General features: G+C 33.7%; 1 long non-coding RNA gene across 3 annotated transcripts; it reads right to left on the bottom strand.

Annotated features, from left to right (window-relative positions):
- Nucleotides 1-1,943: 1,943 nt before the first annotated feature.
- Nucleotides 1,944-10,348, bottom strand: LOC150037788 (uncharacterized). Of its 3 annotated transcripts, XR_016527889.1 has the most exons (4): nt 9,619-10,318; nt 3,205-3,319; nt 2,767-2,971; nt 1,944-2,336 (listed from the first exon to the last, which is right to left on the bottom strand). It is a non-coding gene; the product is annotated as an uncharacterized LOC150037788 (long non-coding RNA). The 3 variants fall into 3 exon arrangements; XR_016527888.1 differs by lacking the exon at nt 3,205-3,319 and having other exon boundaries at nt 9,619-10,313; XR_016527890.1 differs by lacking the exons at nt 2,767-2,971; nt 3,205-3,319 and having other exon boundaries at nt 9,619-10,348.
- Nucleotides 10,349-10,784: the final 436 nt, after the last annotated feature.

The raw sequence follows: 10,784 nt of genomic DNA, 5'->3' as shown, positions 1-10,784 counted from the left end.
AGTTATAATCTATTAATGATAGACTTCTATCACTAACAAACTACCTCAATCAGTGGTAGAAGTCTATTACTTATAAACTTATATGAACTAATGTATAATAATTTATTAATACATATTTAAGATCAAACTAAAAGTCTAAAATTTATAAAATCTATTAGTAGTTATGAGTGATATACTTCTATTATTATGACATAATAATATAAATCTATCGGTGATAGTCAATGATATATTAAAGCCCTATTTAAGATGTGAAAAATATGAATTTGACAATTCTAACGTTTAAAATCGATGATATTAAAGATATAACTTAGGTAGATATCAATGATATTCGCATATTAATTATTTAACTTAGGTAGATATCAGTGGCACCAATGATACTAACGACATTGGTGATATGACTTAGGTAGCTATAAGTGATATCTGTGTATCAGTAATATCAATTATCAATAATATTAGTGATATAAAAATGATTTATGTAGATATTAGTGACATAGATGATATCAATGATATTCATGTATTGGTAATATCAGTTATCCACATATTAGTTAAATATCAGTGGCATCAATGATATGAAAAGGTTCCACTTGCAATTCATTAATCAGCGATGGAAACAGAGCACCAAACAAATAGTTAACCTGGTGGAACGACGGCTCAACCACAACAACTGTATTAGTGAAATTTTCTAGTCTAAACTCTCGGGCAGTTGGGGTCCAAACTTCTTTGTAGCCAGATTACACCAGTTTCTTCCATGGGCGACTTGATGGCTTAAAATGAATGCTGGCGGACAAAACCTGAGGTCAATCAAGTCATTTTCCGATGAAAAGATTATCTTCAAAAGGAAAAAAACTAATTAATTCCAATGGAAGAAATAAAACAAAAAAGAAGGGTTTGGTTTGGCTGTTCGCTGTTTTTACGGAAGTCCCCTTGAGAAGTATTGAAAAGAAAAGAGACCGTACGAATGTTTGAAAATGACAAGGAAAAGGACAATAAGGTGGTCAGTAACTATCATTGATAAAAGCTACTACTAATAGCACGTTATTAGTGATAGAAGTTAACACTATAATACGTTGTCGGTGATAGAAGCTACCACTAATAGCATGTTATCAGTGATAGAAGCTACTATTGATAGCATGTTATTGGTGATAGAGAGTTGTCACTGATAGCATGATATCAGTGAGATCATTGATAAGATCTTATCGGTGATGTTATTAGTGAAAGAAGTTATAACTGATAACCACGATATGAGTGATATTAGTGATATCAATGATAGAACTTAGGTGATATCTATATATCGAGTTTCTTTCAAAATTCATAACCAGTTATAGAAGTCTATCATTGCTAGTCTTAAATGTTAATATTTCAAGGTTAATTCTAATTGATGAAAGTCTATCAGTGATAGCGACTGATAGCTACTATCAGTGATAGCCATGATGGAAGATTATTAGTGATAGCTACTGTGTTAATCTTTCAAAGTTGTTAGTTGAAAGTCTATCAGTGATAGCTACTAATAGTTTTCCATCATTGGTTTAGCTCAATCTTTCAAAGTTGTTGGTTTTCTTTCAATGTTGATAATTACTCATAAAAGTTTATCATTGATAGCCTCTGATAGTCTTAAGTGTTTGTATTTCAAGGGTGATTCTAGTTGATGAAAACGTATCAATGATAGCCATTGATAATTGATAGTAAATTGAAAGCTAATATTTCAAGATTGTATTAATATTTTTGAAATTGAAAGCTATCATTGATAACAATTATCAATAATAGCAATTGATAACAAGTATCAATGATAGAAATTAATAACAACTATCAGTGGCTATCACTAGTAGTAACTTTCAATTTGAGAATTGAGAAGAATCGAGTAAAATGGTGGCTAGGTGTGATCTTTTTAGTCTTTTACCATTTTTTGTTCTATATATGCAATTATTTTATCATGGTACTACATATTCTATTATATTTTGCTTGAATTCCATTTATGCAATTAGGTCTTTTTTCTATACACACCAATTTCTCTTAGGGTAAGATTAACAATATATACTAAAATGTAAGTTTTAAGACGTAAAATCATCCTATCCTGCTAAAATCCTCCAAGAGTCTCGAGTGAGAGGTTACCACCAGTTCTTGAGCCGATGAGTGAGAGTGATTTTTGGAATGTTGATGGCGAACGACATCTCAAATCACCTAGAAAACCTGTGCTTATCAATGAAGAAATGGGTCGATCATCTTTGACCGATCAACGGAAAAAATGGTGAATGGCCTTCTTGACCATTGCCTTACTGGTAAACTCCTTTCAAACAGAATCATTTCAGCATATGCAATCCGAAACGCCTTCTTTAATGCTGGAAAATTGATAATGGTATCAATGTAGAAACCATGGGAAAAAAATCTTTTCCTTATCAAATTTAGCAGAATTCTGGACAAAGAATGGGTAATCAGAAATGAACCATGGCTTTTCGACAAACAACTCAAGATTCTAGCCACTGGTTAATCTTGGGTCATCTATCTTGTCATCAAGAAAGTTTTTTTTTTTTTATTCGATTATATGATGTCCCATTTGGTTTTCAAAACAAAGAAATGGCAATTATGATGGGGAATTACATTGAAGAGAATTCTTGGATATAGAATGTGATCAAGAAAAATTTTGTTAGGGAAAAACCTTAAGGATGAGAGTAGCAAATGATATCAGTGAGCCTTTAAGGAGAGGGATAAAAGTTAAATGTTCTGAAAGTTGACGTGAAAATTGGGTAAAAATCAAATATGAGAGGCTACCTGAATTTTGTTACGCTCGTGGATGCATTGGCCATACAACTAAAGACTGCCCTATGGATAATAGAGCATGTAGGTTGGATGGTACTGTGCAATTTAAATATGCCCATGGCTGAGATTTGTGGGCTTCTCAAAGAACCCAAGAAACTAGCAACCCCACCCTAGAAATTAGGATAACTCCAATCCTCTTTCCCAAAATGAACCTAACCTAAAAGTGTTAAGATTGGTGTCATAAATCTCTTATAATCTCGTAGTTATAAACTTTGTATAAACATATTGTTGTTAATAAAATAAATGTTATTTTATAAGCATATACTTAATCCAATAAACTAAGATTCGAGGTTATTTTATGTAATTTAAACAAGTATGTAGAGATTTACAAGTGGATCTTGTATAAATAATAACCTAAACGGTCTGTAGTAGATGAATAAGATTTGGTACCTTATCCTGGTGACACTATGGATACAACCTGCTTTGTAGATGTTACAAGTGTTATAAAATTCTACAAATGATTTGATCCTGGTCATTCATGTGGAGATGTATGAGCAGGGGTATCCTATACAAAGAGTTTGTATTAGACTGGACCACGAAATGATTAGTCTCTTTATATAAAGCCATTAATAATAAAGATTTACATTTCACTAGGATAACCATAGGTGATGTGACCTGAATCCTGACTAAGTTGTGAACTCCTGCTCGACGATCCTTTGATTTGTATGGGTGAGAATGGCCAGATTGCCAACTTAACAAACCTACCATTTTGGGATTCTTCTGACTGGGGAGCTGAGAACATAGCTACACAAGAGGGAATTCACTCCTTCCCCGATGCAAGGGCAAGTAGATAAATTGCTCCCTTAAGGGCTGATTTCAGGACTTGAACATAGTGACCACAATCTCTCCTAGCCCGAGAGGGACTTGGACATAGTTAGACTATTACTTATTGTTCATTCGAGGGATCAGTGGTACTTAAGGAGTTAGTGTAACTACAAGGGCAAAGGTAATTTTGACCCAATTGTACTTACGAGCAATTTGTGAAGGGTCATCACATTGTTGATTGGTTATATCCAATGGATATAGAAATTTATCTGTAGTGTGAAGAGTGCAGCTGTCAATCTTTAGTGGAATGACCGGCAGTTAATGAATTTTGGGTAATTTAATTAAGTATCCAAGTATCGTTGGAGCTTCAATCTTCAGGTCCATAAGGTCCCCTCTGTAGCTCAACATGGATTTAATTGAGAATTATTTTTGGATTAATTTGAAGTGTTCAAATTAATTGAGAGAATTGATTATATATGATATAATTAATTAAATTATTTATATATGAGATATAATTAATATAATGTATTTGATACATTATAATATAAGGTAATATGAGAGAAATTTGAATATGATTTAAATACTAATTATATGAATGAGATTCACATAATTAAATTTAATATAAATATGGTTTATATTAAATACCATAAATAAGTTGAGAGGAATTAAATATTTGAATATGATTCAAATATTAATTATATGAATGAGATTCATATAAGTGAATTTAATATAAAAGTGATTTATATGGAATGTCATGTATTGTTGAGAGAAAATATATATATTGGCTATATTACATTTGATAATATGTAACTATAGGTTATGTGTTATATGGGAATAGTTTATATACATATAATAAGATTGCTATTATATGTATAACTATTATTAATTTAATTTTATTATATTAATATTAATTAATTAAAGGGAGGGAGTTACAATTTCCTCCACCCATTTTTTCTCTCAGTCAATTAGGTAGGTTGTGTGAGAGAAGAAGATTGATTTGATTTATCTTCCTAAAAAATACTGCTAAAAAAAAGTTCTCTCTAAAAAAACTTACAGAGAAGCAAATTTCTTCTCCTCCCTCTCGTCCTCTCCATCTCCTTCCCTCTTCTAAAACCCTAAGGCGAAGCCTACAACTCTAGTCATTCTCAATCCCTAAGGAGAATACAGGAGGCTCCAGTTGGCGGTGTCCTGTTTGGAGAAGGAGATCCATTTGTTACTTGTTTGAGAGATTCTTGAAGAAAGTGTTTTTCAAAAGGTAAAGGTTTCTGAAACTCTAAGCTTTCCTTTAGTATTGCATGCTATAACTTATGTAAATGCATATTTAGTTCTTGTAAACTGTAAAACTTATATTTAATGAAAATGAAAATTGGGACGATCTTACTTCCACTCACGGTTCTCTCCAGTTAGAGTTCCTTCAATTGGTATCAAAGCCAGGTTGCTGGTTATCTGATCCCAAATTCTATTCTTTTATTGAATCGTTTTTACAGTGTTGGTAGGTTTTACTACATTTTGTTTAAAGTTCATGTGATGAATGGTTATGAATGTGATTTTGTTGATGGATGAATCGGGATAGGATACTCAGTTTGAAGGCTTTATTCGTTTACAAATTTAGTTTGTAAAGGCCTCTGTTTTGGCATAATTTTGGTATGGAGTCCGTAATTCATTATTTTGAGTCGATTGTGCTACTCCCGGGGAGCTTCAAAGAAGTTTTTCAGAGCACTGCTTTGATGAGGAAGACGAAGCAATTCTTTAGCTACACGATCGTGCAGCTTTTGCTAAACGATCATATAGCTTTTGCTACACGATCGTATAACATTTGCTAAACGATCGTGTAGATTTTGCTACACGATCGTGTAGCATTTGCTACAAGATCACACATCCAGTTTGCTACACGACCACTGTAGAGGGTTCGTTGAAATCTATCCACGTGTTGCACATTAGTTGGAAGATTGTGGAGCAACCTGGACCAAGTTTTCTACCAACCAAAAATAATTTGGGGCAAAATAACTTGGGTTGATCATGGTTTAGATCAGCAAAAAGAGCCAGCTTCATCATTTGGGCTTTTTCATTCAAGAATTTCAAGTGTGTAGGCCCAACAAAGTGGTATCAGAGCAAAAGATTTACAAGATTGCAGTTCTTGAAGATTCAAGATTCAAGTTTTTCACTCCAAGATGTTAGTAGTAAGATTCGAAGTAGAGAAATTTAATGGTAAAAGAGATTTTGGCCTATGAAAGGCCAAAATCAAAGCAATTCTCAGCCAACAGAAGGCTCAGAGAGTTCTCCTTGACCCATCAACACTCCCAGCCTCAGTGACAGCTCAAGAAAAAGAAGATTGGGAGCTGGCAGCTTATGGTACGTTGGTTCTAAACCTTAGTGATAATGTTTTAAGGCAAGTTTTAGATCAAGAAACAGCCTATAGGATATGGACTAAATTGGAAGAATTATATGCTACCAAAGATCTTCCTAGTAAAATGTACCTTAAGGAGAAATTCTTTACATTTAAAATGGATTCATCAAAATCTTTGACTGATAATCTAGATGAATTCAAGAAAATTGTTGCTGAATTTAAAACCTTAGGAGAGAAACTTGGGGATGAAAATTAGGCCTATATGCTTCTTAATTCTTTGCCTGAACCCTATAGGGAGATTAAAAATGCTCTAAAATATGGAAGGGATAATATAAGTACTGATACAATAATATCAGCCCAAAGAACTAGAGAGCTAGAGTTACAAACTGATAAAAAGGATCATTCTAGTGGTGAAGGGTTATTTGCTAAAGGAAATTTTAAACCAAATCACTTAAAGAACAGAAAACCACATAATTCAGAAGAAAACAAGCCTAAACAGAAATTAAAATGTAAATATTGCAAAAGGAAAGGACATATAATCAAAGACTGTTTTATTCTTAAAAGGAAGAACCAAGAGAAAGAAAAAGACTATAAAAAACAGCCCGAAGCTTCTGTGGTAGAAGGTTCTTATATCTACTTAAATGCTATAGTCTTAACCTTAAATAAATCCAACCATGTAAATCCCCTAGGAAAACATGATTGGGTCCTAGATTCTGGATGCACCTATCACATGACCTCTACGAACCATGGTTCAACACCTTTAAAGAAATTGAAGGACAAATAGTTTATATGGGAAACAACCAGGTTGTAAGATAGAAGGCATTGGCTCTGTTTCTATGAAACTTAAGGACGGAACTACTAAACTTCTTAGAAATGTGAGATATGTTCCACTTCTTAAGAGAAACCTAATTTCCTTAGAAATGCTTGATGCAATTGGGTGTGAATACAGGGGTAAAGGAAGAACTCTTGAGGTGCTAAAAGATTTTAAGGTAATACTAGTTGGGGAAAAAGTAAATGACTTATTTGTGGTTAAAAGAGTTGAAATGATGACAGGGGCATATGTTACCACCACAAATGAGATCACAGAGGTTGATGTTTGGCACAAGAGATTATCTCACATTAGTGCTAAAGGCCTAAAAGTCCTATCTAAGCAAGGGATTCTACCTAAAGGTCTCTCATAAAATCTAACTTTTTGTGAACATTGTGTTTTAGGCCACAAGGCAAAGTTCACTAAAGCACAACACACCACAAAAGCTATCCTAGATTATATTCACTCAGACCTATGAGGTCCAGCTTCTACACCTAGCCTAAGTGGCTCAAGGTATTTACTTTCTTTTACTAATGACTTCTCTAGGAAAAGTTGGGTTTACTTTCTTAAAACTAAAGACCAAGTGTTTGATAAGTTTAAGGAGTGGAAACTCATGATAGAGAAGCAAACTTCTAAAGAAATTAAATACCTAAGAGCTGATAATGGACTAAAATTCTGTAGTGAAGAGTTTAATAAGTTCTGTAAAGAAACGGGAATAACTAGGCATAAGACTGTTAGATTTACTCCTCAACAGAATGAAGTTGCTGAGAGACTTAATAGAACAATCATGGAAAAGATTAGACGTCTTCTTTCAAATGCAATTCTCAGTGAAATGTATTGGGTTGAGGCAGTAAGCTACACTGTTTTCACCTTAAATAGGTGTCCTCATTCCTCCCTAAACTTCCTAACTTCTGAAGAAAAATGGACAAAATATCCACCTAACCTAGAAAATCTAAGGGTATTTGGATGTGTTGGCTATATTCACTAAAGTCAGGGGAAACTAAAGTTTAGGGCAGTGAAGTGTATGTTTGTTTGGTTCTCAGAAGGTGTTAAAGGCTTTAAGATGTGGAATCCTACTGAGAAAATATTTGTTGTAAGCAGGGACGTCACTTTTAGAGAAAAAGATATGTTTATGCAAAAAGAAAAGACAACCTGTGAAGTTTCTAAAAGCCCTAGTACTGCTAGGATTGAGGTGGAGACACTTGAAGATTCATCCACTAGTCATAACCCTCCTAATGAAACTGAAGAAGAAAAAGAGGAAAACTCAAGTGAGCCTATTGAGAATACTGAAAGTCAATCTGATTTAAGTATTCATTGGCTAGGGATAGACAAAGAAGAGTGATCGTTCCTCCAGCTAGGTATACTAAAACTAATTACATGAACCTAGTTCTAAATGCCACAATAGCTCCTAATGACCAAGAACCTGCTACTTTTGAAGTGGCAATTAATGCTAGGTCTTGGATTGAAGCTTTGTGTGAAGAAATGGAATCACTCACTGTCAATAACACTTGACCCTAGTCCCTCTTCCTAAAGGATGCAAGCCTATAGCTTTTAAGTGGATATATAAATTAAATGAGGGTTTTACTAAAGAAGAAAAACCTAGGTACAAGGCTAGGTTAGTGGCTAAGGGGTTTACCTAAAGGGAAAGCATAGACTACTCTAAAACTTTTTCACCAGTAGTAAAGCAAACCTCTATTAGACTTCTACTATCTCTAGTTGCTCAATACAACTTTGAATTAGATCAACTAGAAGTTAAAATAGCTTTCCTTCATGGAAATCTAGAAGAGGTTATCTACATGGTTCAACCTAAAGGGTTTGAAGAAAGAGGAAAGGAAGACCTTTACTGTCTCCTAAACAAAGCTATATATGGTCTTAAACAATCCCCTAGATGCTGGTACAGAAGATTTAATTATTACATAGAGAGTATTGGGTTTCAAAGAAGTACCTATGACATTTGTTCTTATGTTAATTCAACAACCTATAAGGACAAAGTCTATCTACTACTCTATGTAGATGATATGTTACTAGCAAGAAAATCTAAGGAAGATTTAAAACATGTCAAAGATCTCCTAAAGAGAGAGTTTAACATGAAGGACTTGGGTCAGTCTAAAAAGATTCTTTGGGATTGATATAAGTAGAGACAGAGCTTCCTCTATCCTCACCATTAGTCAATTAAACTACTTAAAAAAGGTTATTAACATATTCAATATGTCTAATGCTAAACCTGTCACTATACCTATTGCTAGTCATTTTAAACTTTCTTAAAAAAATTCACCCAAGGAAACAGACATAGAACATTTGACTCAAATGCAATTAATTCCTTACAACCAAGCAGTAGGAGTCTAATGTATCTAATGATATCCACTAGACCAGACCTATCCTACTAAGTCTTGTCAGTAGATACATGTTTAACCCTGGAAAAAGACACTAGGAAGCAGATATTAAGATACTTAATATGGGCTAAACAATCTAAATTAACATATCAAAGTACAAAAGAAATAGAATTAGAGCTATATGGATATGTTGATTCAGATTTTGCAGGTGACCAAGACAAAAGGAGATCATTAACAAGTTATCTATTCTTATATGGTCCAAATTTATTACGTTGGAAAGCAAATCTTCAGTCAATCACAGCCCTATCAACTACTGAAGCAGAATACATGGCTTTATCAGAGGCAACAAAAGAAGAATTGTGGTTAAAGGGGTTGATGAAGGATTTTAGTATCAATCAAACAGTAGTTAAGGTCTACTATGATAACCAAAGTGTCATTCATCTTTCAAAAAACCCTTAATACCACTCAAGGACCAAACACATAGATATTAAATATCACTTTGTAAGGGACATAATAGAAAAAGGTGCAGTCAAAGTTCTAAAAGTTCATACCAACGAGAATGTCGTTGATGTGCTTACCAAACCAATTTCAAAGCTCAAGCTCGCTAACTGAAAAACGGTGAAGACATGTCAGATCTGGAAGGAGAAAAGCTTGCATGTTGAGCTTAAGGTGGAGCTTTGAAGTATAAATAAGCTCAAGCATTCAAACGAATATTCAACAGCCTTTACATTTTTCTTTATAGTTTGTTATGTAACTACTTGTATCAGCTAAAATGTATAAATATGCATCATTTACAATTTGTAGAAACAATCTTACAGAAGCTTACAAGAAAGTTACAAGATCTGTAAAGAAAAGTGTGACTTAGCTCTTGAATAAAAGATTCTTCTCCTTCTCGTGGATGTAGGCACTGTATTGTCGAACCACGTATATCATCGTGTAGATCTTCTTCTCTTCTTTCTCTTTACAATATTGCATGTTCTTCTTCTTCTTCATTCACACGGCAAACTCACGAAAATAATCAGAAAGAAAAGAGTTAGCAAGAGTTTTCTGCAAACAGAGGAGAGAAAGTGAGAGAGAAAGAAAATTAATTTGTTTGAAATTCATTTCCCATCAGAGCAGAAGGCATCACTTTCATCAGGCAGAAGAAAGTGGATCTATCCACGTGTTGCACATTAGTTGGAAGATCGTGGAGCAACCTGGACCAAGTTTTCTACCAACCAAAAATAATTTGGGGCAAAATAACTTGGGTTGATCACAGTTTGGATCAGTAAAAAGGGCCAGCTTCATCATTTGGACTTTTTCATTCAAGAATTTCAAGTGTGTAGACCCAACATATCTCTCATTTATTATTTGTAGATGACAATATAATTTTTTGTAGGGCCAATGAACAAGACTTTTCATTAATGAAACAAATTTTGATGACTTATGAAATAACTTTTGGAGTTAACCTTTCTAAATCGACAATTTTAATTTCTCCTAAAATGACAACAATGATGTGGGCTTCTTCCTATGTAACATTCTTGGAATACCAAAAGAGAAAATCTGGGAATGTATTTAGGATTGCCATCCTTTCTTTCAAGAAGTAAAAATTAGGAGTTTCGTTTCCTTATTGATAGAACATGAAAAATTCTCCAAGGGTGGAAGAGGAATTTATTCTCTGTAGATGGAAAAGAAATTCTTATCAAGAGTGTGGGACAAGTAATTCCTACTTATGTGA

This window comes from Benincasa hispida, chromosome 2 (assembly GCF_027475165.1).
Source record: "Benincasa hispida cultivar pf3 chromosome 2, pf3_genome.v1.1, whole genome shotgun sequence".
Lineage (NCBI taxonomy): Eukaryota > Viridiplantae > Streptophyta > Magnoliopsida > Cucurbitales > Cucurbitaceae > Benincasa > Benincasa hispida.
The sequence above is the reverse complement of the archived record's forward strand: the minus strand, read 5'-3'. Positions and strand labels throughout refer to the sequence as shown.